We start from the raw sequence: 23,940 nt of genomic DNA on the forward strand, positions 1-23,940 counted from the left end.
AAACAAGTTTGAGAATTATTAAACGAATTGACTTTTTCTGAGAGGGGTAGACAAGATTGTCAGGTGCCAGAACAGCTTTGCCTTCTGAATAACATTCCAATTTTTGAAATGTATTTCACTCTCCATGAAATCTCTGAAGCAATTTCTCAGTTCCCATGAGGCCTGGCCACCAGGCTGAGTTTTCCCATCTTTGTTATTTGCATTGTATCATTACAGTAACACCCAGTGGTGTGATGGTAAATGTTTAACAACTGGCCTCCAGGGGAAACAAAACAAAACAAAACAAAATCCTGATTTATATCATTTGCACACCATGTGTGAATACATGAGTTGGGAAGACATGCTCAGTTACCCACCAGTATATAGTATTTCCACCACACAGATACAATAGACATAAATAACCCTAAGAGTATAGATAATAGTGAAATAATTAGAAATTGATGAGTTTTAAATATGTATTATCTCTGCTTTTAATATATTTAATTGTAAGTTTATATGATTTAAATTTTAATAACGACTGCTTTTAACAGCTGGCTCTCAAAGCTCCTAAAAATTTAACAATTGGCTCAATGAGCCAGTGTAAGCTGGCTTCAGCACATCCAAATACCCATGGCTTAAGGTAAACTCAGCAGATCTCTAATTCTTATCGTACTATTCTTTCCTTGTGCCCAATATCTGTTTCCTGAACTTCTTGGTCAGCAGAATGATGCTGGTTTCACCTTGACCATCAACTCTCAGGACCTTCCCTGGCTGGTCACTTCCCCTCCTACCCTCCTGTGATGGTTAGGTTCATCTGTCAACTTGGACGGGCAAAGGTGCCCAGGTGTCTGGTTAAGCAAGCACTGGCCTAACCATTACTGTAAGGACATTTGTGGCTGGTTAATAATCCAACAGATTGGTTTATTAAATCATCAGTCAATTGACAGCACCTGTGACTGATTATATCAGTGAAAGGCGTGTCTTCCACAATGAGAGAATTCAACCAGCTGGATTTAATCCAATCAGTTGAAGACTTTTACGGAAAAGAGAAGAGGACCTTCACTTCTTCAGTTAGCCAGTGAAGCATTTCCTGAAGAGTTCATCAAACACCTTCATCAGAGCTGCTGGTTTACTGCCTGCCCTATGGAATTTGGGCTCATGCATCTCCACGGTTGCATGAAGATACTTGTATAAAATCTCATATTTACAGATATCTCCTGTTGGTTCTGTTTCTCTGGAGAACCCTAACTAAAACACCTCCCTCTCCTCTCTGCCTTGGTTCTCCTGGGTCTTGCTCACCAGTTGTATCCACCACTCTTTATTTCCCCTATCCTCATAGTGACAGAAGGACCTTTGAGATCATAGGTTTGCCTTCCAGCATTGCTAAAAAGAAAATTCTGCAGGCCAGCAATGGGGACCCCCACTTTCTCCTGGAGAACCCTCCTTAAGTGAAAAGGTGAGAATAGCATACTCTCACTTTTTGGTTTGTAGAGCCATTTTTTTTACATTACACTAAAACTATGGTTCCTCCTCATCCAGCTAAATGTTATTTTTTCATGTTCTACCAAACAACAAAGAAGCAAAACCCAAAGAAGGCATAGATGGAATTTTGTCAGCCTTACTTCCCAAAGTTGGCTCTTTGGGCCTTATTTCCATACCACTTCTGTCTGTGGTCATGAAGACTTAAGTATTTACAGAAGGATGTGGAATGGGTGCTTCTATCACCTTGCACACCTGCAAGCCAAGTGAAGAGCCTGAAGAGAACCACTTGTATGGTTTGAAATTTCCTTCCTGAAGGGGAGACTAGTTAGAGGTGTGGGGAAGTCCTTAGGAGAGCTCTGGGAGTTGATAAGTGTATGTGAAATAAAAGGACTGGTACTGATGCTCCTTTTCACCTTGAGAATTCTGAAGCCCATGATGGTTGAATGAAGTGGGGAGTAGTGGGGCAGCCTGCACACTCAGGGTTACGCATGTCTAACTTGAATGGGTCTCCTGTAGGTCAATATGGAGGGTAGCTGGGTTTGAGATGTGTTTCTGATACCAACCCAAGATATGAGTGCAGGGAATCAGTGGTAAGAAGCTGTGGAAGAGCCACCTGGGCCAGATGTTGAGGGGGGATCAGAAGAGATCAGCTGAAAGGCATCACCCACAGCAGGCAACTGTGCAGAGTGGAAGTTCTGTGGGCCTCCCAAAGAACTCACCCTTGACACTCAAGAGCAAGCAAGTAGAAAGATACCTGTCATACAAAGGGCATTGACTGATGCAAGTGTTAGCCAAGAAGCAGTACCAGCAGTTCTAGTTGTATTAGTTAAGGTATAGGCTAAGCTGCTGTGACAAAAAAACCGGACAATATAGTGGCTTCAATAAAATAGATGCTTATTTTTCTCCCCCTGACAATTCTGAAATCCAGATGAGTGAGATTCAGGAATCCAGGTACCTTTCATCTTATTTCTTGGCCATACCATAAGGTATTGTCCTTGGCTGCAAGGTCTAATCTAGGTCACTGCTACATCTAGGCTCCAGCTGGCAGGAACAGAAAAGAGAATAAACCCAGGACAAGAGATTTCCTTTATAGCAAGTGGATAAGGAAGTTGCACACATCACTTCTGTTCCTGTCCCTACAGTAAGAGCCAACCCCATGGCCACAGTAGCACCAGCTGTAGGTAAAGTTCTCAAGCTTTGATGGGAGTTGCCCTAGACTTCAGGGGCAGAGCTTCTTAATGACAAGAGAGGAAAAATGGCAAATATAATAGGGAGAGCATTTGAAGGATTTTCTGAAATCTAGAATATCTGCTGTGAGTTGCTTGTGAAGTTCAACACCCCTATCGTTCCACCTTTATAAGCTTAAAGACAGCCAGGCCTGCTGTATTAGTTAGGGTTCTCTAGGGAAACAGAATCAATGAGAGATATCTATGAATATAAGATGTATAAAAGTGACTCACGCAACTGTGGGTATGCATGAATCCAAATTCTGTAGGGCAGTCAGCAAACTGTCAACTCCAAGGAAGATGTCCGATGAACTCCTCAGGAAACACTTCGCTGGGCAACCGAAGAAGAAGAAGAAGTGAAGGTCCTCTATCTCGCTTATAAGTCTTCAACTGATTAATTGGATTAAGTCCAGCCAATTGCTTCAGTGAGTAATCAGTCACAGCTGCAGCCAATTGACTGATAATTTAATAAACCAGCCTGTTGGTTTATTAACCAGCCACAAACATCTGTGCAGCAATTGTTAGGCCAGTGCTTGCTTGACCAGACAGCTGGGTACTATCACCTGGCCAAGTTGACACATGAACCTAACCATCACACCCTCAAACGAGGAGAGTGGAACCCCTTCTCTTAACAATCTCCTAACTTATCACCTTCTGACTTTACTCTGTAAGGTCAAAGTACAGTTTTATGTGGTAAACGATGAGGGGTTGTGGCAAGTGTGTGTAGAGGAGGTAGGGAGGTGGGGAGGAAGACCTAAATGTCCATGAGTAAAAAACTGGAAAAACAAAATGAAGGGTTTTCTCTGTAACTGCCATTCCTCAAGCCTCCATGCTTCCATGCTCTTCAAAAACCTCATGATTTTCTGGATCTGGAAGCTGTGCTATTTCAGTGTCACTGGATTTATTCACTTGGTACCTGTGTGTGAAACAGCTATTTTGGGAGGAAATAAACCTAGCTTCCTCCACCCAAAACCCACAGAGCCCAGACTGCCTCCCGAGCAGCCCTCCATCCCCACAGTCCTCCTGTTTGCTGCCTGTTCTACCAGGGAAGGTCCTCAGGGCTGGAGGAACCTGCTCCATTACAACAGAAGGTATAACTGGGGGACTCTGACCCTTTGGGGGATCATGAAATCAGTTTGGTTGGTCCCGATCTGCAATTGTTTTAACGAAATAGAAGAGCAAAGAAAGTTGCTGAGTATATCATATGTAGAAAGGATAAGTATTATTTTTCAAAACTTCTGTTTCAGTGTTAACTGGGTCATAATGACAGCATTTATATTAGCTGAAGGATAACCAATAGACAGTCAAGTGTTTGAATCTTAAGTGTACAGCTTAAGGAATTTATGTACTTGTATATGTCCATCTAACCACCCCCAAGTCAAGAATCCTTCCAGAAACCAGAAGGCCCCCTCGTGCCTTCTCCCAGTTAGTACCCCACCCCAAGGCAAAATATATTTTTTGCTCTGGATCATATCGAAAAGAATTGGAAAACAACTAGAGAACTACACTAGGCAGAAGATTATTCCTGGAGCTCCACCCCCTACTTCCTAACCCCTTAGAGCATGGTTGGGGCCCTGAGAAGGAAGGGAAAGGAATCAGCCGGTAGTGTTCACGTGGGCTGCAGGAGCTGGGTACGTGACCGTCACCAGCAGCCTGGGCAGGCTCCCTCTGAAATGGCAGGGCTGCTGTCCAAAATCCTGGCGGGTCACTGCTATTTACAGCCACCTTTCCGGTTTGCAGTGGATGGTCCAAGGAGGGCTATTTTTAAGAAGGGATATGACCTGCAGGTCCTTCGGGGTGGTATATTAAGCTGGTGTATGGATTAGAGGGATTGTCTAGCAATCTACTCCAGACAGCCCCATCCTGAAGAGGAATGTGATTGTTATTGTTCCTGGATCCAGGCCCCACAGAACAAGTTGACGGCCACTGAACAGACAGTACTTTAGATGTTTTCCTCCTCTGGGACTTGAGCTGGGGTGGGGGAGGCCTAAGCTGCAGGGTCATTCTCCACTGTAGGTTCCTAACTGGATGGTGCTCCTGAGGAAAGAGAAAAACTCCCTAAGACGGTGGCAGTTTCCCCCACTGTTCCTTCAGCCCTTCAGCAGACCCAAGAACCCCCAGCTGAGACTAAGCAGCCTCAGCACCAGGCTTGGGGAGCCAAGTCGGTCTCTGCCTTTTCTCTTCAAGAGGGAGGGAAAAGTTTCAGAGAAACAGAAGGTGCTAGAAAGCCCAGGGCCCCGGAGCAGACCGAGTCACCGGCTGCTCCTCCAAGGGCGCAGCTGGGGGAGCAAGCTTCATGCTGTCGAGAGGGGATTGGCCGGAGAGGGCCCCTCCGGCCCCGCCCAGCCCGGGAGCCTTTTCCCCACCGGCCCCGCCAGCTCCCGTTACACTTCTTGGCTGTTCGCGTGCAGCAGGACGTGCGAGACTCCCGGCTTCAAGGTCAGTGGAACCATGAAACTCTGCTCCATTCCTCCAAAGCTGGGGCGTTTGCTAGGCCAGTGTGAGGGGCCTTATAAGTAGCAGACTTCAGGGTTGTGGACTGGGACCAGGTAGAGGACAGTCTACGGGCACCGCCCATGGCTTGAGGAAGTCGTTTTGACTCTGAAGAAGCCACAGCGTCTGCGCCTTGGCTGAAGCTTGGAGGGTGCCGCTGCGCACGGGCGCAGGTGATCATGCTGCGGGACGGCCCCGCACGAGGTGCCGGAACCCCGCTTGCAGCACCTGCTTGTGATGGTGAATCAGGAACTTTTCTTGATGGAAAAAATCTAAATGCTCCTGAATTTGGGGCAATTTTAACTTTCAGATTTCTTTCCCTTGTAATGCACAAAGATTGATCCATTTGGGGCTGGGAGTGTTTTCCTTCAGCAGCATCAAAAGTGGTGCGAATCAGTGACTTGGGATAAATTAACTGAAAGATTAAAATTTTAAGTTTTTAAGAGGAGCTAATTACTAATTGGCTCAATAACTGGACCCAATTTAACTGGCTAATTCTACTGCTAGAAATTCAGTTTTGAAATCAGGAAATCATCGATAATGAGCTAAGTAAACATTCCGGCCACTCCCTCCCACCCACAGGAGGTAAAAAGCTGTAGAATTGGCCTAAATGTGTTTCTTCTCTGGCACACATCTGTTCTTTGCTCTGTTGGTTGGTGTTCTCACAGGGGATTACTGTCAGCTCTGTCTTTGCCCCTTGAGTTTTACAATCTGGAGTGGGTGGCATCTCTGCCTTTGAAGGCTGACTGGTATGGAGAGTGACGTTTGCTAAAACAACCCACAACTACTCTTTGCAGTGCTGTCCTTTAAACCTTCATGCATCCTCTGTCTCGGCTCCGCAGCCCTCTATGGGGTCAGCTGGAATCATGTGAGGTGGCAGTTAGTGCCCTTATGAAAAGGCTGTGCTAGTTAAACTGGCACGCTATTTTCAGAAGTGCCACTTTGCCTGTCTGCAGCTCTCGCACATCCTCTCATTTCTGAACTAGCACCCTTGGTAGTCTTTCATGGAAAAGAACACGGCCACTACCAGAACTTGGCAAGAGGGCTTCCTGACCAGGCAGGCCCTTATAGGATTTGGCTGCTGGTGGGCTGTTGGAGCATCATTCACTCCCTTCTCTGCATTTATAGGTGCCTTTTCCAAAGACACCCGCCTTCAGAGTTAATCACTTCTGTGGGACAAGGCACTGATCAAACAAAGCTACCTATAAAGAGCACAGAAGGAGTACCACATTCACCCCGTGAACTGCAGTCAAATCACATCTATAGAGATTAGGTCATAGGCCCAGTCTGCTTTCCTAAAGGGTAGCCGAGAAAGGACCAGGAAACTGGTTGGGGATGGGGAGTAAAGAATAAGGAGTCCTGGGCTTTCAGAGGCAAGAGGAGTCTGATTTTGAGATGGACTTTACCCACTGCTTAGAGGCTCTAGGTCTCCATCCTTGCCACAGCGTACAGGGGGATCCAGAGGGACCCACGTGGAACCCTGTGTAGAGCATTCTGGGAGTTCCTCCACTGAGCCAGGGAGCCCGCAGGGAGCCAAGCCCTGAAGGTGACCTTTGGAGGTCAAATCCACCCTGCATGGAAAGCCACAGAGAAACCTTCCCTTGGGCAACTCACTCCTTTATTGCATTTCAAAGGACAGAGGACTCCCAAATTTATGTTTTCTTGAAAATAATTTATCCTTAAGAGACTTGTCTGGAAAAAGTTCTGACTTCAAAAAGAAGGGCTGAGACAGGTCTCTGTTTTACAGGGAGGGATTTTAACCATCTCCTGCCTATGACTTTGACTCGCTGAATAGGATAGAGATGCCCAGGGGTACATATAAAGGTAGACTTTGTGTCCAATGGTCATGAGGTAACTTGAACCCTTTGGTCTCTTAGATCTGGGAGGAGCTAGACATTTTCTGCTGGTCTAGGAGATTGGCATCATGGGAATTTGTTCAGAGTGTTCTGTGGAGCTGGTCCAGCCCTGAGGACATCCTCTGCTTTGGGGTCACTCTCCCTGGATATAAAGCTGATATGCTATCCTCTTCCTGGCCTTCCAGCTGCCCTCAAGCCCCAAGGAACCCAGACACATAGGCATTGTATACAGAAGGACCAGAAGTAACTCTGGTTACCTTTCTGCTGAGAAAGGTACACATGGTGTCTCCATCTAGGATACACAGGACAACCAGGAAGCTCAGACTTGAGGCAGTGACAGAACCCAAAGCTTCCATGTTCCAGGATGTCACAGACCAGACAAAACCCTTAGACCAGGACCCAGATTCCCAGTGTACCTGCCTGGGACTGAGATATATGGCCATTGGGCACCCTCACAGAAGTGCTTAATTCTGTCTTGTGGTTGTTGTTATTTTAATGAAGAGGACAAAATGTAGGAATAAACACGTTTGGCTTTGCCAGGCTGTTCTCCTGAACCCTATCCAAAAGGCTCCCTGGTTTGGTAGCCCAGGAATTCTGCCCAAATTTAGCCTGATGCTGTAAACAATGCTTTTCAAATCAGGTGCTCCAGGTTCTACAGGGTGAGGGCTGAATACTACCTCCCTCCTCATTTCTACATAAGGGAGGGGAGAGGAGGGAAGGAGGAAAGAAGGAGAGAGAAAGAAGCCTGTGCCCCTCTCTTAGAGAAAGCCACGTTGCACAGCATCCCTAGCACACCTGGGTAGGCACATTGGGCATCTAGCATCAGAGTGCAGTGGGCAGAGGTATCTGTGGCATCCGGGACACTTCAATAGGAGCCCAAGGTCAGGGAAAGAGAAGAGGCTTATAATATTCTGGGACTCTGGGGCAGTCACATGTTCTGAGGTGACAATCCCATGCCTGGGAACTGCTGTGGAATATGTATTCTATGGGCTTGGGCATTTAACCAAGTGGAGTGATCGATGGATAGATCACTCCACTTGGTTAAATGCCCAAGCCCATAGAATACATATTCCCAGACCTATGAGATGTTTCACTCCCATTGCTAGTGGGTGCAGGGCTGTATGGAAGGTGTGGTTCACAAGGAACTGGAATCCAGGGCCAAAATCCAGGTTCGAAACCCAGCTCTACCAAGGTGCAATGTCCTGGACCAAGTTAGTTAACTTCTCTTGAGCTTTGGTGTCTCCATCCTCAAAATAATGCCTACTTTGCAGGATTGTTGCAAAGACTGAAGGGTCAGAGATGGAGGGATGTAGAACCCATCTAGTGAAACCTGTAGGTGAGGGGTCGACACTGGACGGGGGCCCGGATCTAGTCTGCTGAGGGCTTCAGGTACTAAACCAGAAGAACTTGGGAGCCCAACTTGGTAAATATATTTTATGGACACAATATTGGTTTTGTTGGTTTTTGGAGGATGATCAGTGGATCTGAAAGTACACGCTGGGGACCTCCTGGACTTCTCCTCAGAGATGTGACGAAATAATGCAATTAAACAAAACACTTTAAATGCTAAAAATGTAAGCTAAAATGAAGAAGCATTCAGAGAAGGGGTGGACCAGTGTGACTGCACTTATCAGGGGTGCTTTTGGAAGGGAGTGGTAACTGTCCCACTGCCTTAAGGTTTTGTAGGGGACGGGGCTTCCATTATTCAACACCTACTGCAGCCTAGCCACTTAATCCTCACCACACCAGGGAGAGGCCTCATCACCCCCACTTCATAGAAGACGAAAGAGCTGAGGCTCAGGTAGGTAACAGGTGTTCCCAAGCCCACCCAGGCTTGGCATCGCCTGTGAGGCTTTATTACGATACACCGTTATGGCCTCAGTCTTGCAAAAGGCAGACCCTAGACATTTGTATTTTTAACACACTTCCCAGTTGAGTTTTTCTTTTAGCTTTTTACTTTTTTTAATCACAGAGGTAACACATGCATATTTTAATAAGTGACAGATTTCTATTAAGAGAATATTAATAATCTGCCTCCTCCATGTCCATTGTTCTGAAGCATCCATTTCAGCAGTTTGGTGAATAACCTTCAACACTTTTCTTTATGTTCATACAAATATATGCAACTGCATGCTAACATACATATATCTGTCTTTACAAAATTGGAACCATACCTACTCATTATTGTGCAAGTTTTTTTTCCTATTTTAGCCCAAGTATATATCTTAAAGGCTCATCCAGGTCAGTAGAGACAGCTTTAACTCTTTAGCTGCAGAATATCCCATTGTCTGCATGTGCCACACTTAAGGCAACCATTCTCCCCGATGGACAGTTAATTTCCAGTTTTTTCACAAACAAACAGTAATGTGCTTTTGGTTTCAGAAAATGGATTTCCAAAAGTGTGGTGCTGGACCAGTGAGTATGCACATTTTAAATTTTAATAGGTGTTTTTTCTGGTCCACTTTCCTAAATGGTTGTGGGAGTTTTCAGTCATCCTACTCAGGTGATTCTGATCACAGGTAGTAGAAGGAGCAGGGCTCTGGGAGCTGTAGAGCTTTTCTCCTCTCTGCCTGCCTGACCTGGGGCCTCTGGGATTCTGCTTATCTTACCTCCTGCCTCAGGGTAACACTACTCAGCCATACCCAGCAGGAACCTTTTAGGACCCAAAGAAGCCCCCACCTTGCCCTCTAGCATGGGTCTTTATTTAACTGTCTTTCCAGGCACAGAATTCCTGGCTGGTAGCAGGCACAGGTAACTTGTCTGGAGGAAAGGCTCCTGCTGCCCAACTCTGGGATGCTCCAGTGCACCTTCTCCCCCTTCAGCCAGGGCTGAAGGAGGAGAAGGTGCACTGAAGCAAGCTGCAGGCACAAAACAGTTTGCAGAGTCCAGAGGGGCAGAACCAGGGCTGGCCTGTCAGGGGTGCACATCCCTGGAGGGCCACGTAGCCCCTGCTTGGCCAAGAGTCACCGTCCAGGCCCAGAGGAAATCTGCATCCTCAGAGGAGAGCGATGTCCAGGGAAAAGGCTCCATCCTGGCTGAGCAGCCTCGGGAAGGTATTAGGAGATGCCCCACCCCCACCCCCACCCCAGGAAGCGGCTGGATGAAGGGACAGGGCAGAGGGGTCCCAGACTAAAGGAGCTCCAGGAAGAACCAGACGTGGCTACAGGGAGGCTCTGCCAGTGCTCTGCCCCAGCCTTCCTGAAGTTGATGCCTTCAGTCAGCAATTCTCCATCTGTCAGAAAGAGCAAGGGAGCCTCAGATCCCTTCCCTTGGACATAGCTGTAACCTGCAATTGGACCATTTGCTGAGGTGAAGGGAGAAAGTTCTCAAACATTCTTCTGACAGCAGAAGTGCAAAGTGACAGTAACAAATACTAACATATGTTTCGTTCTTAATAAGTACCAGGTACTGTTCTGTATGCTTTATACTGATTATTTCTTTTAACCCTCAGAAAATGCTTTTTTTTTTTTTCCACTCTACATCTGAGAAAACAGAGACTGGGAAAGGTGAAGTAATTTTCTTGAGAAAACAGAGCATAGTCAGTGGCAGAGCTGGATTCGAATCCAGGCTTTGTGGCTCTGGAGCCTCTGCTCTCCTTGTATCTGTTCAGAGGAGTGAGCTCCCTGTCACTGCTGGTGTTCAAGCACCCAGGAAGGATGCCATGAGGGGATTTAGAAACGGGGCAAATAGCTGAACAACTACCACCTGTTCTAGTCCAGACCCCTCTCATGAGGGAACTCTCTTGGAAGCTCCATTATCACACATAAAAGACATTTCCTCTGGAATACCTCACAGGTACCCCCAATTCAACCTGAACACCCTGTTCTTGTCTCTCCCCCACACCTGCTCCCCAGCCAAGAGTCCCAGTCATGGGGCATGGCTGTGTGTGGAGCCAGGCACTCAAGCCGGAAACCTGAGCATCTTCCAAGACTCTACCATAACCCTCATGTCCACAAGCACCCTGAGCCCACACACCAGAGTCTCAGGAATTCTTCAAAGTATCTCCATGAATCCCTCCCCACTACTGTGGTTCAAGCCCTAAAATTCTCCTGCCTGGATTATTCCAGGACATTTGAACCTGGTTTCCCTGCCTCCAGACCCCTTTCTGTCCTCACCAAATTAGTAATATTAGCAAGAACTGCTAACATTTATAACCATTCCCTATATGCCAGGATTTGAACTAAAGTTTCATTTAATCCTCACAAAACCCTTATGGTAGGTCCTATTATTAGACCCATTTTATGGGTGAGGAAATTGAGCAGTGCTTCTCAAACTATCTGTGGCAGTCAGCTGTTTTAACTTCTTATCCATAACAGATCAATACATTTGTAAAATACAATAAAGTTCAATTACTAGAAAAATCAATCAAATAAAGTCATACAAAATACAAGCTCAATTTTAAAAAAATTAGATGAAGAAACATAAAAATTACACTATCAGATTACTATAAATGTTCACAAGCTTTAATCTCGGTTTCTATACTTAGCTCGTCAGGGGCAGGTAACACTCCACAGACCACACTTTGGCAGCACTGGTCTGGAGTGGTCAACCTTCCATAAACCTAGCAGAATCAGTCCTCTGCTGAAAATCCTGTTGTTTTTCACCACCTCTGGAATCAAGTGCCAAGTCTCATGGTGACTTTCTTCTCTCTCTGGCTACAGTACTTGCCTGCAGTCTCTCCTGCCTTTCACTTCCCTAGATGTAGCACAACTACTCATGGCTTCCTGCCTCTGTACATTCTGTTCCTTCTGTCTGGAATGTCCTCCCCTGTCCACCAGGTAAACAGACATCCTCAAAGATTTTGTGCAAGGGTCACCTCTTCCAGCAAGACCTCCCTAATCCACCAGGAAGATTTGGGTCTTTTCTTCTCTTTATTCTCTTTGCTCTTGTCATTCTGGATTATAATGATCTGCTGTTGCAATAACCAGTCTCCCCCATCATACTGTGAGTTCCTTGAAGATATCTGCCATAGGGACTGATTCTGTAATGTTTGTTAGATGGATGGAGGGAGGAATGGACTGATGGATGGATGGATGGACATGCACAGGGTCATTGGCCTCTGTTCCATTCACATCAATCCCTGGTAGCTGTGGGTGTTCTGGACTTTAGAATTAGATTCAGTCCCAGTTTAATGCAAGTCTCCAAATTTCAGAATTATCTTCTTTAGAGTCCCCCTGAGCCAAATTTGGATTAGTGATAGTGGCCCAAGGTGCTGTGCCCTTTATCTTGACATAGGCGTATAATGGGGAATGGGGACATTTAGCTCTTCCTTACTCTCTTCCATTCTGCAGCATTCAAAGGTAGGTGAAGTCTGGTGTGGGCTGAGGGCAATAGCCGTCACTCACCTGGAAGATGCTTAGAAAGCAGCTGTCCCAATACAGGCAATGCAAACAGGCATCCATTGGCATCCGTTTATGCACAGGGGTGTGCGGGTATCTAGCCATTGTTTCTGCTCGAATCCATCACAGTTTTGGGACCTTGAACTAGTCCCAGGGCTGGTGGATTAAGACTAGACAAGATCCCTCCAGCAGTGTAGTTGAATGTTCTGATCCCGTGCCAGGGCTTTCAGAATCAGGGTCTCCCGCGAGGCTCTGGCTCCCCTCATCCAGCACTTACCTGGTGACTTCTGGCCACCCAGGAGAGGGTTCTGGTTATGAGCCTTGACTCTGCAGACAGACAGCTGATCCTGAATCCCAGCATTCCCACTCCAGCAAGTTATTTAATCCTTCCCTACCTCCATTCTCTCTTCTTTAAAATGGGATCATAAGAGCATCTACCTCATGGGTCTGTTGTGAGGAGTAAAAGGGTTAATATCATAAAGCTGGCACACAGTAAATGCTACAGAAGTGTTCTCCATTATACTTGTCTGTGTCCCCACAGCCTATGGACTCTAGAAGCTGCCATATAATAGGCACCTAAATACCAAAAATGTTTTAAAATGCCTATCTTCTGATATATGCAACAACATGGATGAAACTTGAAGACATATGTTGAGTGAAATAACCCAGACACAAAAGGACAAATATTGTATGATCCCACTGATTTGAAATAAATAGAATAAGCACACTAATTATTCAGAATCCAGAATATAGGTTACTAGGGGCTGGGTGGGTGTAGGGAATATGGAGTTAAGGTTTAAAATGTGCAGTTTCTATTTGGGAAAATTTTGGTAATGGATGGTGGTTATGGTAGAACAACACTGTAAACATAATCAGCAGCACTGAATTATATATTTGAATATGGTTAAAAGGGGAAATTTTTGGTTGAATATGTGGTACTAGAATAAAATTTTAAAAAAAATTCATGGAACTACACAACACAAACAGTGACCCCTAGGTTAAACCATGGACTACAGTTAATACAATTTTTAAAATGTGCTTTCATCAAATGTACCACTTCAATGCAAGGTGTTACTAATAGGGTGATATATGACAATCCTGTATTTTATGCATGGTTGTTCTCTAAACCCACAACCTTTCTAATAAAAATAAATAAGTAAATAATAAAAATAAATATTATTTTTTTAAAAAGCCTATCTGCACCCTCGCATCCTCCCCTCTTCCCTCTCCCTCCATCACTGCCCACCTTGGCTTCTCCCCATCTGAAGAATATCAGTGGTTCACTGTCTGACTTTGACTCATCCACTGCCTGCCTGCCTGCCCACCCACAAAGCTCTGGAAGTCTGTGGTCAGCGGTGTCCCTGTGGAGGAAGCCTGAGGGCACACCCTCTGGCTCCAGTTCCCCTTGGGTTGGCCTATAATGGTGCTTGTGTGCTTGTTGGCAGTTTGGCCCCATAATTATCCCTCCCGTTCCCTGTGGAAACTATTGAGAGAAACCTTTGATATCCCTGAGAGACCACAAAGGGCCGAGGCAGCTAGAACTTTCTGGCAGCTCATTCCTCGGGCAATTAGGGGGTCAACTCCATCCAAAAAAATATTTTTTATTGTAAAACCTTGAGTATAAAAATAGGATCTTCATTTAAATGAGTGCCTAGGGTAGACCAGATGCTCAATATATGTGATTTCCCTTTAGCTTGGGCTATGGCTTAACCTCTCTGTTTCTAGCTCCCTCACCTGACATGGTAGACTATATCAATTCCTTGAAGTTGTTGTGTGGGATCAAATGCAAAAGTATCTGACCCTTGAAAGTACTGTACTCTCCAATCCTCTCCCCATACCCCCAAATTAAGATATGAAAGAATTCTTTAGGGATTACAGTTATCTGACAGAGAAATAGGCTGCTCTAGGAAGTGATGAGATCCCCAGAACTGGTGATATCCTTAACTGGCATTTACTGAGAACCTGTCCTGTGCTGGCCAATGGGCTTGTGACCCAGGCCCACCTTCACGGAGGCTTGTCTCTTACACTTTGAGTTGTGGGATCAGTTTACAGTGATTATCGACCCTTGACTACAGTTGTGGTGAGTACCTGACAATGTGCTCCCCATGGTAGTGGGGGTTGGGGGAGCTCTCAGGAAGCAGAGAGGAGGTCTTCGTGGGGCTTCCCTGGCACGTTTCCCTGATCCGTTTCCTCCTTCTCATTCACCTGCTCAGTCTGAGAAGGATCCCTAAAGGAAGCCATGCACATTTATTTTTGGGCATTCTGCTGGGAGAATTCCATCTGTGATCTGAGGAGTAGCCTTTACTGGATCATCTGCTGAAATCCCTGAGGATGGGCATGGGGGCTTCTGGGGGTTGGACAGCCTGTCACGGCTGAGAGGTCAGGAGTCTTCCCTGGGCCAGCCCTGGCTCTCGAGCAGCTTGCAGAGACCTGAGCAGGAAGATGCTGCAAACCAAAGTTGCCAGCCTCTCTTGGTTGCTTTTTTTTTTTAAATTCATTTTTACTGAGATATATTCACATACCATGCAGTCATATAAAGCACACATTCAGTTGTTCACAGTACCATTATATAGCTGTGTATTCATCACCAAAATTAATTTTTGAACATTTTCATTACCACACACACAAAAATAATAAGAATAAAAATTAAAGTGAAAAAGAACAATTAAAGTAAAAAAGAACACTGGGTGCCTTTTTTTTTTTTTTTTTTTTTTTTTTTGCCCCTGTTTTTCTACTCATCCATCCATACATTGGACAAAGGGGAGTGTGGTCCATATGGCTTTCCCAATCACATTGTCACCCCTCATAAGCTACATTTTTATACAATCATCTTCAAGATTCATGGGTTCTGGGTTGAAGTTTGATAGTTCCAGGTATTTAATGCTAGCTATTCCAATTCATTAGAACCTAAAAAGGGTTGTCTATATTGTGTGTAAGAGTGCCCACCAGAGTGACCTCTAGGCTCCTTTTGGAATCTCTCAGCCACTGAAACTTATTTAATTTCCTTTCACATCCCTTTTTTGGTCAAGAAGATGTTCTCCATCCCACGATGCCAGGTCTAGATTCCTCCCTAGGAGTCATATTCCACGTTTCCAGGGAGATTCACTCCCCTGGGTGTCAGATCCCACGTAGCGGGGAGGGCAGTGATTTCACCTTTCAAGTTGGCTTAGCTAGAGAGAGAAGGCCACATCTGAGCAACAAAGAGGCATTCAGAAGAAGGCTCTTAGGCAAATTATAGGGAGGCCTATCCTCTCCTTTGCAGCAACAGTCTTGCCAAGGGCAAGTCCCGTGGTGGAGGGCTCAGTCCATCAAACTACCAGTCCCCTATGTCTGTGAGCACATCAGCAACCATCGAGGTGGGGTAGGCCAATACCCCTGCATTCTCCACCAGCTCCTCAAGGGGGCTCTGCATATTTTTTTCATTGTTTTGTTTTTTTTAAATTAACTCTTTTTTTTAAAAAATTAACTATATCAAAAAATAAAAAATAAAAAGACATACAGTAAAACAATCTTGGTTGCTGTTATTGATAGGATTTCAAAATCAGTGGCAGAAAGGAATGCATTTAGTGTAATGTAAGTAGATTTTATTGTTTTGATCCAGCAAACTATCTCACAAACTTGATTCTAAACTGGCTTGGATAGTAGGATTAGGACTTGGGAGCAGATTAAAAGGTCATAAATGGTCAGGAGCCAGGTCAGAGGGCAACAGTGTCTCTGGGCCAGAGGAAAAGGATTAGCTTGGGTACAGCTGCATGCATTGTCTGAAAATGGAACACATGGGAGGTTGGTGAGATTCCCTTCTCTGGAAATCAGTCAAAGCACTGACCTTAAATAATTATGTGAAGTCAGGGAAGAAGTATTTGTTGAGCAGCTACTGTGTGCAAGGAATTATGGCAGATAGAAGTTCCTGTCCTCAAAGAATTTACCCACCAGCTGGAAAGGCAATACAAACAGTGAGAAGTTCATTAACACCACGGGAGATACCTGGCATTTCAGTTCACCAACAGATGTCAAAAAACTGCGCAGCACAAATGCAAATGAGTGAGGAGACAGTGAGTGCTTTGGAAACTGAGAGAAAGCAATTACCTTGGGCTGGAAGGGAACAGAAAGAGTCTCTGGATACTGAGGCCCCAGGCTGTGATCCAGTCAGGCAGAGAAAGATGGATAGCAAAGTCCAAATTGCAAGGCAGTAAGAAGCAAGAAACAGTAATACTTTTACTAAAACAAATTAGTATGATTTATTGTATTAGCACAAAAGTACAGATAGCAAATCATTATTGAAATATATATGTAATATTGGAATACACACACCCACACACACACATACAGCATTACTTTCAAATTGAGACCATGCAGGGCTCTAGAAGGTCTGGTTGACCACTGAGTCCTGGGTGCCTGGGCCCCCGTGACAGTCCCTGAATGTGTGTGTTTGTGTGTGTATGCGTGCATCTGTATGAACTTTCACAAAACTCCTGATGCACTTACTTAGTTGATATCTGCCTCTTTCTCCAAAAATGGAGCACAGGAAAAATTTCCCTTTGTCTTATCTCATGCTCTGAATAGACTGGGGAGGGGCAGGGGAGGTTGTATGGACCATTGGCCAGTGGTTATGAGGTTTTCTGCAAGTCCTCCATGGCATGGGCCAGGCATGCCACTTTTCATTAACAGAAGTCACAAGGCAAATGAGATAAAGTTACTGAGTGTAACACATCATGACTCATGGAAATCACAAGAGATTTTCCTGACGTAATTGCCTGCCGCACATGATTAACGTTACCTGCCACTCTCGCCAAATCTTGGATGGATGAACACATCATCAGTGTGAGTCTTTCTACCTGCCTGCCCTGCTCAGGTGCAGACAACAGGATGATGCTGAAGGTCTTGGCCTGTTTGTAAGACAAAGTAGAGTCAGCACAGATGTCATCTGCCCAGGGTTCCCAGAAAGAGCTCTCTGTATTCATTGCTATACAATACTGGAACCTCTACACTTCACATACTACATACTCTACAGTCAAACGAGGCAACTCTACTTTAGGCTATGCCCAAAGGAATGTGAATTTTGAGGACAGAAGAATTTTGTGTAAGATAGTCTCCCTTATCCAGAGTGGACTTCTGCACTGAGCAGGCACCCAAAGATGCCATTCTCATGAGGCCCCAGTTTAGCTTTATCGGCAGTCTGCCCTTGAACATTCTCACATCCTCCCCACTTCCACTCACTGGGTTCTCCTAACCCTAGAGAAAAACTCAGCATCAAGGCATGTACATGAAAGGTGTTACTTTTTCACAGTGCTATATAGGACAGGAAACCGATCACATGATTCTTCATGTAATTATGACTCTGCGTGACTATGCATCCCATTTCATGGAAACCTGGCTGCTAAAACAAACACCAGAGTGGACTGGCTTAAACAACAGAAATTTATTGGCTCACAGATTTGAGAGTAGGAAAAGTCCAAAATTGAGGCATAAGCAAGATGATACTTTCTCTCCAAAGACTGTGGCATTCTGGGGCTAAGTGCTGGTGATCCTTGGGTCCTTGGCTTTGCTGTCACATAGCAATGCTCATGGCAGTGTCTTCTCCTTTCTCTTCTGATTTCTATTGACTGCCAGCTTCTTCCTGTTGCTTTCTCCCTATGTCCAATTTCCTTTGCTTATAATACCTCATTCATATCAGATTAAGGCCCACCCTCCTTCAATTTGAGCACACTTTAATAACATCTTCAAAGGTCCTATTTACAAATGGGTTCACACCCATGGGACCAGAGGTTGGGACCTGAACATGCCTTTGGTAGGGGACAAGATTCAATGCCCAACCCCTACCTACTGCCTTCTCACTGGCCTCCCACCCCTTAAACAACACTTCTGGAAAAGCTACTACTTAAATCCTTGCCCTGACTACTATGTTTGCCCACCTTATGGCCATGAGGAAGGCTCACCCTTCTTCCCCGGCTTTGGATCAAGGAGTCAAATGTCAGGTACAGCATCTCTGACATCCATGGCTGAATAGAGGTCCAAAAAGACCCGTGCCAAGACTTTCCTATAAACTGCCCACAGGCTTTGCCAGCCTGGACTAAGTCAGAAGTCTTCTTGCCAAGACCCAGAGAGGGGGTGCCTGGCTACAGCTAGGACAGTGGAGGCTGCTGGTGATGTGAAAAGACTGTGTCCAAATGGCCACAGCATGCCATGCCCCTACCAAAAGTAGTCCCCACATACCTAGGTCCCTACCTGAGATACAATAAAAGATGCACTCACTAAGTTTTATTTTTCAGAAACTTAAATCCATCAGAGTGTTCCTTTATCAGACAAGTCCTAAAACCCAGAGGCAACAACTTCTTTAGGATCAACTATCAGATGCAGCCCCCTTCCCCATACTGTCAACACCCCCTTTAACACGAATAAGTTAGGGTGCTCACTGCCTAGACACCCCTGAAGATGGAGAAAGAGATTAAGTGAGAGGAAGGGGTAACAACAAACGAGATAAGATTTAACAAAGGCCTATGAATAGTGAATCTTTATATATATATTTGGATGCTGGGGTGTTGGAATGGCTGGAAGGAGGTAAATGACATGGTGGAACTGTAGTCTGTAGCATCCTTTGGGATTTGCTCTATAGCTGCTTGTTGAATTGTGCCTTGAAGGTCTTCACCTTTCTGTATATACCTTGTATTGCATAATAAGGAAATAACTGAAACTGTGGAACTGTAACCCATAACAATTTTTGAAATTACCTATATGACTTCTTGCTGAGCTGTACATCAAGAGACGATACCTTTCTGTATGTATGTTATATTTTACAATAATGGAAATAGCTGAAATTGTGGAAGTGTGACCCATGACATCTTCGAAATGTGCTCTCTACTTGTGAAATCATACTTTGAAAGTTATCAGTTATGTATACATGTTAAAGTTCACAATAAAAAAAAGACCATGTGATGTGGAGTCAGACAGATGTGCATTCAAATTCCATCTCTGCCACCCCCAAGCAAAGTGACCCTGGACAAGGTATTTAACTTTATGGAAGAGTGTCTGGCAATCTATAAAATAGGGACACCAGTATATAATGTGCCTGGCACATACAGGTATGCAATGATTATTCATCCCTTTCTCCTTTCCTCCTTCTAGTGAAAATATTGTTTGGTAAAGACCTAACTTGAGGGCCTGAGAGAATAGATAAATCTGAGATTCTCTGGGGTTGGAAAAGGGCCTGGAAAGTTATTAGTTTACAAGGTCACCAGCATTTATAGCTGTTTCTATGGGGGTGCTGAACAGAAATGCAGGGCCCAAATGGTCAGACCTTGCCTCTATGTCTTAAGAAGATTCTGAAAGAGTCCCAGGGACCACCAGAGATGGTAAAATCGAGGCAGGACATCCATCCAGGGGGGAGGAGTGGGTTTGAGACTGGGCAGCAGGTGAGCAGGCAGAGAGCCCCTGCAAGGCCAGAGCTCAGGGGTAGAGCCAAACCAACAGCAGATGAGGAAACAGGGACTGTAGAACTGAGATAACATCTATGTCTACCAACCAGTCATAAACTTATCCAAAACCACACCCTGGATTTCTTCATAAATCTGTTCCAACCCCAATAGTCCCCAAGAAAAAAAGCCTCAGTACCAATCCACGAGTTCAGGCCAGAAACCTCAGTGTCATCCTTGATTTCTTCTTGTCGCTCACTTCCATACCATTAGCAAGACCCACTGGTTCTACCCCAGAATCGACTGCAAATACATTCTCCTTTGTCATCCTCACTGACATCACCTGGATCTGGGCACTTCATTCCTTACCTGGCTCACCTCTGTGGCTTTCTAACTGGGCACTCTGTTTTTCCCTCTTACCCATTGCCTTCTAAGTCATTCCCCACATGGCAGCCAGAGTGACCATCAGCTGAGTCTCCTGCTTGCAAGCACTTCCATGATTTCTCTTCACTCTGAAGATAAGTTCAAACTCCTTACTATGGCCCCAAAGCCCTGCATGACTGAGCTCCTGCCCACCTCACCAACCTTCTCTCAACTCACTTTCTCTTTGCTCATGGTGCTTCAGCCTCACTGACCACCTTTCTGTTCTAGAACAAGTTAAGGTCTGTCCAGCTTTAAGGCTTTTTCACTTGTTGCTTTTTTTTTTTTGCCTGACTAGTCTATTTAAAAGTAGGCATTGCTCCCAGTTTTTCTCTCACCTAACTTAACCATGAGCAAATGGGGAAGCTGGATCCCCCAGGAAAGAATAACTCTACAGAGAAACATTTGAGAAATAGAGACGTGTGCTTTCTGCAAGATGGATGTGAGATGCCCCCGCCATTTGCAAACCCCTTTGCCTACAGGAGTGGAGCCCACAGTTAGAGTGTCTGGATGCTGAAGGTTTTATCCCAGAGAGAAATATCATGGCTGCTCTGGCCTTTCATCTCCCCTCCCCCATGGTCTCTTAACAGAAAAGTTCAGTAAGTTATGCTAATGCTTGGGGGCATGGAGGGAATTGAAAAAATAAAACAGATTTGCAATTGAGACTCAGATTTCTTTTTGCTCCAAATGTTTGTCCCAGTGGTTTCACAAAATATACTGACTTATAAAACCACCATGTTTGGAAACTTGGCAAAGCCAAATACTGACTGCTTTCGTGGACCACAGATTACCTCTTATATACAAATGTCTGCCCAGCTTTACTTATTTATGCCACGTTACCATCCATGCCAATAATAAAATGAGCCTCTTCTGAGCAGGGGTTTTAGCTGTAGCTAGGGTTTATATAATATTTGGGACCAGCCAGGTTTCAGGGAAATCTGTAATATTTGTAATATTATGCCTGTGCAGCTTTCCCAAGACTGATTTTAACATGCAATAGAGATTTGGTTTAGTCGTGAAGAAAAGATTTCATTGCAAGCCTGGTTCTCAGTCTTTGGGGATTGTAGAGTATCAGTTCCCAGGATCACTAGCTTGTTTGATGAGACTCTTCTATGTCACACCCAAGATTATCAATTGGGACTTTAATTAATGTTTCTGTGTGTCTTGGTGAGAAACAGAGTAAGGAAGCAGGAATCCTTCGTTTCACCAAAACTGTAACTGAAATTTTAAAAAAACACAACAAACTTTGAGTCCTGCTATTCTCTGAAAGAAATAAAAGCAGGAAGTCTTAAAGAATTTCAGTTCCAAGATTGCTTTGCTTGCTACAACCAAAGCCTCGCCAGGAGTGTTGGCATGAATCATGCAGCATTGCTCAGGCACTGGTGTGGTGTCAAAACTCTTGGAAGTAAATTATTATTATTTCCAAAAACTAAAATATGGACATAGTGACATTTCAGACATTAATATTTTGAGGCAGACATCCACCCACAGACCATCCTTGCAGAGAGGAAGATCCTTGAAGACCACCAGTTGTCCCTGGAATGTACACGGAGACCACCCCACCCCCCCTTCCTCCTGACTCAGCTTCTTCTGATTTTTGTTCTCAGACTCTAATATAAACACAGATCAGTGCTTAGGTAATTGAAGGAAAGAAAAATAAAAATCTAGACATTTGGGTCAACCTCAGAAATGAATGCATTTCCTGAATTTGCTTAGGGAGACTATGACATGGCTTATCTTTCAGCCCATAGGCCTAGAAAGAACTCGGGCAAAGCTTATTTTAATACGATGAGTTCTGTGGTAAACCACAGCTTTGCCTCTGTGCCTAGGAAGCACATTGGAGGTTGTAGAAGCCGATGCGTCAGTGTCATCTACCGCTTATGAAGGCCATGCAGAATAGGTGCAAATCTTTGAGGAGCCCCTCCCTACTATCAAGAAGGAGACTGACAATATTCCAAAGTCTGGTAGTGGGTAAAGAAGTATATGTGATGAGATTAATGTTGGGCCATTACAAGTCCTTAGGACAACTTTAAGAAATGGCCCATGTGTCTTGCCTGTTTGTAGTAATTCACACTGTCTTTAGGATTGAAAGAATTCTTTTAAACATTAGCACAGAAGAGAGGCTATCTGATAATCTAATTACTTAGGTTAATATAGAAAAAACATCTTCCTAAATGTTTTCAAGGACTTTGGCTGATTTTCTTAGTTCAGACATTCAAGTTTTTCTCTGGTATTGCTAAAAATGATGGTAAATAGAAACTTCCAGGTGAGGATCCTGGTAGTAGGAAGTTGATGGACTGACCCTGGTTCCCAAAATTCAATCAAGGAAGAAAATGGACCTCAGAAGGCTAGCTTAGAACTGTGTGGAAGGTCATGCCAAGCTCATGATGGGTCACCTCATTAGAAGGCATTTAACCTCTACTGGGTGGCCCAGGTTTACAGCCATAGCCATGTATACATCAATGAGCTCTTTGCAGCTACTCAACCCACCTAAGCTGACAGCATCTTGCAGCAGGGTCCCGGGAGCCTTCTAAATGTTAAGGGGGAAATTCTATGCTTTATTTGGACAACACAGAGAGCAAATAATGCGAGAGTACTGATCGCTACCTAACCTATTCTCCACTCAAAGATCCATTTTATTTAACACCCTGCTAGAGTGATACTGAGGGGCTAATGGTTTGTTCTGATCTTTGGGCAGTAGGAGAATCAGCAGGCTACAAGTCTTGGCATATGTATCTTGATTTTCTTGCTTATATATTTATTTTGATTTATGCATGCTTTCCCCATTTTACCTGGTGGCATTTTCCTTCTTCCTAAAGTATATACTGATCCTTTCTATATCTGAAATTGACTATTTCATTATCATTTTTGAAAGATAATTTGATTAGGTCCCCAATTCTAGGTTCATAATTATTGTCACTTAGACCCTTAAAGATATTCTTGCCTAGCTTCCATTATTCATTGTTGAAAAATCAACTGGTGTCTTTCATTTTTTTATACATGAACGGTCTTTTCTCTCTGACTGATTTTAATATCTTTGTCACCAATATTTTGCAGTTTCACTGTTGTCTAGGTGTGGATTTCTTTTTATTTTGTTTGAGCTTTATGTTTATGCATCTTGAATCATGGAGTCATCAATACAATTGGTTCTGGAAAATTCTTGGCCATTTCTGCTTCAAATGTAGCTTTTCTATTTTCTCCATTCTCTCTTTTTGGGACTTCATTTAGATGTGTATCTGACCTTGTCATTCTATCTTTCATATGTTTAAACTGATATCTCATATTTTCCATTTTCTTATTTCTCTGTGTTACATTCTGGGTAATTTCTGAAGATATATCTTTCAGTTCATTTATTCTATCTTCAGCTATATCAAATCCAGAAGTTAAATTTGGTTCTCCACTCAAATCATCTTGGTCATTCTTAATAGCCTCTTGTTGCTTGCTCATCATTGTGATTCCATCCTATATATTTTTTAAACATTCCACAAAGAGTTCATCTATACTCTTATCTAACAATTCTGGTATCTTCAGTTATTGGAGGTCTAATCCATAGTCCTTTCTTCTGTTGACTCTCATCCATGATGCATCCTTATGTGCTTGGTGATCTTTGATTGAGAGCTGGTTGCTTGATCTTTCTCTGTTAAAACCAGGGTCTACACTGTGTGTACTTTCCTCAGAAAGGATGTGAATCTGTTTCTGCTGGGAACCAGATGATAGGGGTCCACTGTCCTTGGAC

General features: G+C 44.3%; 1 protein-coding gene across 1 annotated transcript in view; it reads left to right on the forward strand.

The window, feature by feature from the left end:
• The first annotated feature begins 4,774 nt into the window (after window positions 1-4,774).
• The window catches only part of CKMT2 (creatine kinase, mitochondrial 2), a 29,041-nt gene continuing 9,875 nt past the window's right edge, over window positions 4,775-23,940 (forward strand). The window contains exon 1 of the mRNA XM_037802081.1: window positions 4,775-5,126. The gene's annotated coding sequence lies outside the window, so the exon portion shown is untranslated. The remainder of the gene's footprint in view (window positions 5,127-23,940) is intronic.

Source organism: Choloepus didactylus, chromosome 13 (genome assembly GCF_015220235.1).
Source record: "Choloepus didactylus isolate mChoDid1 chromosome 13, mChoDid1.pri, whole genome shotgun sequence".
NCBI classification, from domain to species: domain Eukaryota; kingdom Metazoa; phylum Chordata; class Mammalia; order Pilosa; family Megalonychidae; genus Choloepus; species Choloepus didactylus.